Source organism: Dasypus novemcinctus, chromosome 27 (genome assembly GCF_030445035.2).
Source record: "Dasypus novemcinctus isolate mDasNov1 chromosome 27, mDasNov1.1.hap2, whole genome shotgun sequence".
In the NCBI taxonomy this organism is placed as follows: domain Eukaryota; kingdom Metazoa; phylum Chordata; class Mammalia; order Cingulata; family Dasypodidae; genus Dasypus; species Dasypus novemcinctus.
In genome coordinates, this window is record NC_080699.1 from 30801926 (window position 1) to 30806130 (window position 4205).

General features: G+C 36.1%; 1 non-coding gene across 1 annotated transcript; it reads right to left on the reverse strand.

The window, feature by feature from the left end:
* Positions 1-2391: 2391 nt before the first annotated feature.
* Positions 2392-2527, reverse strand: LOC111764412 (small nucleolar RNA SNORA38). Its single transcript, XR_002797029.1, has one exon. It is a non-coding gene; the product is annotated as a small nucleolar RNA SNORA38 (small nucleolar RNA).
* Positions 2528-4205: the final 1678 nt, after the last annotated feature.

A 4205-nucleotide genomic window follows, 5' to 3' on the forward strand; every position in this document is an offset into this window, starting at 1 on the left:
CTTCCTCAGCCTCTCAGGGCAACTGCAGGTGCATTTGGACCACACAGATTAGAATGTTGGACACTCCAGAGAGTCTGTCCCCAAACCTGGCAGGGTAGGAGGGGGCCCAGTCTATCTGGGCAACTGTGGACATTTTGGACCCACATGGCATAGATTTGTGCCCACTCCTGCAGCATATAACAGCAGATATGAGGAGACAGAGGAAAGAATCAGTGACCTTGAAGATATGGCCTCTGAAAGCAAACCTACAAAAGAACAGATGAAGAAAAGAATGGCAAATATTGAACAGGGTCTCAGGGAACTAAATGACAGCAAGTGATGTGCAAACATATGTGTCATGGGTGTCACAGAAGGAAAAGGGAAAGGAAAAGGGTCAAAAGGAATATTTGAAAAAATAATGGTAGAAAATTTCCCAATCCTACTGAAGGATATAGATATCCATGTACAAGTAACACAGTATACTTCCATACAAATATGCACAAATAGACCAACTTTGAGACACATACTAATCAGAAAGTCAAAAGACAAAGAGAGGATTCTGAGATTAAAAGAGAAAAGTAAAGCACAGCATAGAAGGCATACCCAATAAGACTAAGTGCCAATTTCTTATCAGAAATCATGGAGGAAAGAAGGCAGTGGTATGATAATTTTAAAAATATATATGAAAGACCAGAAAATTGCTAAACCTAAATGAGAGATATGAAAACAGAACTAAAATATATGGAAGGAATATCTCAATTCCTAATTGGCAAAATATTTGAGCAGACAGTTCATACATGCAAATATGCGTGCATGCAAGCATGCATGCATGCATGCATGCATGTGATATTGGATGACCAATAAAGAATGCAAATAAATCATTCATCTAAAGTGCTTAACATAATGCTATGCATATTGTAGTTGCTCACATTAGCATAGTTTCTGATAGTAGAATGTTTTAAGATATGTATATAATACATTATTTTATACCTTTGCACTACGTAAGAGTAAAGAAAATTGAGTAAAGTACCATTTCATGTTATAATTCTACACATTTTTCCTTATATATGACTGCTCTCACCCAAGCTCAATAAAATGCTCAAAACTTAAACATGATTCTACAAAAATGATTCAAGATGGAATGACTCAGTTTATATGTTAACATCTGCATATGTTTAAATGTTAGTGAAAATGTATTGATGTAATGAATGACAGAGACAATGCTTTTGTAACAAAACAAGAAGAAAGGGAAGAGTAATGCATAAGATTTCATTCTTAATTTGCTGCAATAAAATAAAGTAGGAAAGTAGTGGAAATGACAATGATACTGCTGAGAGTCAGGGCTTTGTTGAAGCAATATAGCATAAAGCAAAATATGGGATTAAATTAAATTGAAGACAGTTTAGATAAAAGGAGTCAGATGACAGATACAGATGACTTAACTGTATCTGGAATGGATAAATTAAAGATATCATCAGAGGACTGATGGAGATACCTGAAAACAGAAAGAAAAAATTTTTAGAATAATATAAAATAGTTGCTAATACTTATAGATCTCTCCCTATGTGCAAAGCTCTGTGTTAAGCCCTTTGCATTTATCACCTTATTTATTCCTCAGAGTAACGATGAGGTGGGGGTGTCTCTCATTTTACACATATGAAATCAGAAGCTGATAAATTCAGTGATGTGCTCAATGTTATAGCTCTAGTTAATGGAAGAGCTGGGATGTGTCCAAACACTTGTATTTCAAAAATTATGGTTTCTACAACTCTGTAGTAAAGACAACCATGCACTATGTATCTTATTTAATGTTGATAAATGAAGTGTGCCTTCTAAGTTCATCTCAGGCTGACACATGAGCAATCAGTACTGTACAAATTAATACCATTTCAGTAAGACTCAGAAAAAAGGTGTTTGTTTCTTTTTATTTATTTATTTATTTTTTATTGGGAGGGGCATTAGAGGAGTGGATAAGGAATGAGTTCAATCTTTCAGTGATTTAGGTGTTGGAAGGTAGACCACTGACAACACAAACAAGGTTTTGGGGGTGGGGAGCAGATGAATTTCATTCTGGATATGTCAACTTTGAGCTGTCTGAGGTGTCTAATAGGCAATTAGAAGCAGAAAAGTCTGAGCTGAAGGTTGCTTTTAATATAGTCTGTAACTGCAGCTCTGGGAGATAGGCTTAGGCTCAAATCCACACATTGAAAGTATGAATTATCCCATGACTGTAATCCTACTAAGAATAACAAAGGTGGGAGCATAAATTTCTTTAAAGGAAATACACCATTTGTAGGTTCATTTTTCTTAGAAATAATCATTTTTGAAAATTTCCAAACACAACACTAAGCACACAAGTGTTCTATAAAGACACTGATCATCTCTAAGAACATCCATCTCATAATATTTTTTGTATGTAGGAAAGGGTGATCTTGAGCCTATGGGGAGCAAGCTGCCTCCAGACTTCTCCAAGTCCACATCTCTTTGCCTCAAATTCTTATGTGGCCATGGAGAGGGAGCCACAGATAGACATGCCTTTGTAGGAGAGCTGGATGCTTGTTTCTTAAAATTACTGCTATGATAATCATTAGATAAGAAATACATTTAAGAACTTCCAAAGGTAATCTCTGAGAACAGAACTTTTTGTTAATTAATCTCTAAGGTCCTCATTCATGTGGCGCATAGAGAACAGATTCTCCCTGGTCTCTTTATGATGTCTGCTTCTGGTTAATCTTAATGTGTGTTTCCCCTTGAGAGATGTGTCATGGGGTAAAGCAGATTTATCAGCCTGGAAACTGAGTCAGGAAATTTTAGCAGCTTTTTAAAATGATAATGAATTCTATCTTCTAAATTCATTCCAGGTTGATACATGAGCAATCAGTACTACACAAATTAATACCATTTCTGTAAGATACAGAAAAAGGTGCTTGTTTCTTTTTCTTTCTTTTGTTTTATTTGGGCAGAAGTGGTAGAGGAGGGGATGAGGAATGAAGTCAGTTTTTGGTTTATTGAGGGGTTGGGTGGTAGACCACTGATAGAGAAAACAGAACAGGGTTTGGGGGCTGGCAAATGAATTTCATTCTGGATATGTCAACTTTGAGCAGTCTGAGGTGTCTAGTAGGTATTTAGAAGCAGAGAAACCTGATTTTGGTTGAATTGGAAGGCAAAACTAAGGACCAGTGCAACACACACGTACACATATATACCCAAGCACATGCATGTGTGTTCCGTGTCATTTGCTTTAACACAGGGGTTCTTAACATTTTTTTGTCCCACAGACCCCTTTGCCAATTAGGTGAAGACAACGGACCCCTTACTAAGTCCAATAAAACTGTGTATTCTATAATAAATGCATCACACCCACATCAACACATCCCTACAAGAATAATAGTTCTTTTGAATTTCAATTCAAGCTCACAGACCCCTTGTTAAGGATCGATGCTCTAACATATTCAAGATGAAGGTGATTTCTACTAACTCACTGTCTTAGAAAAAGAAAAATGAAATCTTCTACCATTTACCTCTCTTGTGGGTCTTAGTAATAAAACTAAATATCTTCATGATTTTGTGCAAACATTACTACTTAATTCAGTATCCATTAAGCTGTCACTCTTCATTCTTTCCCCTTCTTTCCCCACTGGCCTTTCCCTGGCAACTACGAATTTTCTTTTTGTCCCTAAGAACTTGGCTATTCTGGATAGTTTATATAAATGGAATCATATAATATGTGGCCTTCTGTCTAGCTTCTTTCATTTAATATTTTCAATGTACATCCATGTTGTAACGTGTATTGATACTGCATTTTATATCATTAAATAGAAACATGGAGCTGAAAGCGGCTTAAGATATCACCTAGTATTTTTACTTTAGTCAAAACAACAACCCCAGCAAACAAATTGAGAAAAGAGGGCCTTTGCAGCCTCCAGTTATGTCAGTAAAGATAAACTCTCCTAGAACTCTAGCCCAATCTGCATTGCCAGATTTAGCAATAAAAATACGGGATGCCCAGTTAAACCTCGAACTCAGTTAAACAAAGTAAGTTTTATTATACGTGTGTCTAAATCTAAAATTAAAGATTTAACAAATTTCCTCCTCCCCCAACTTGAAGCTAAACTGGAAGAATGAAATGAGAATTTGTAAGAAAGATTCTAATTAATGATGAAAAGGCTTTTAGGCATCCCAAGCTCCCCCTGACTTTTCTTTGCCAGCAGAAGAATTCTCTCCCT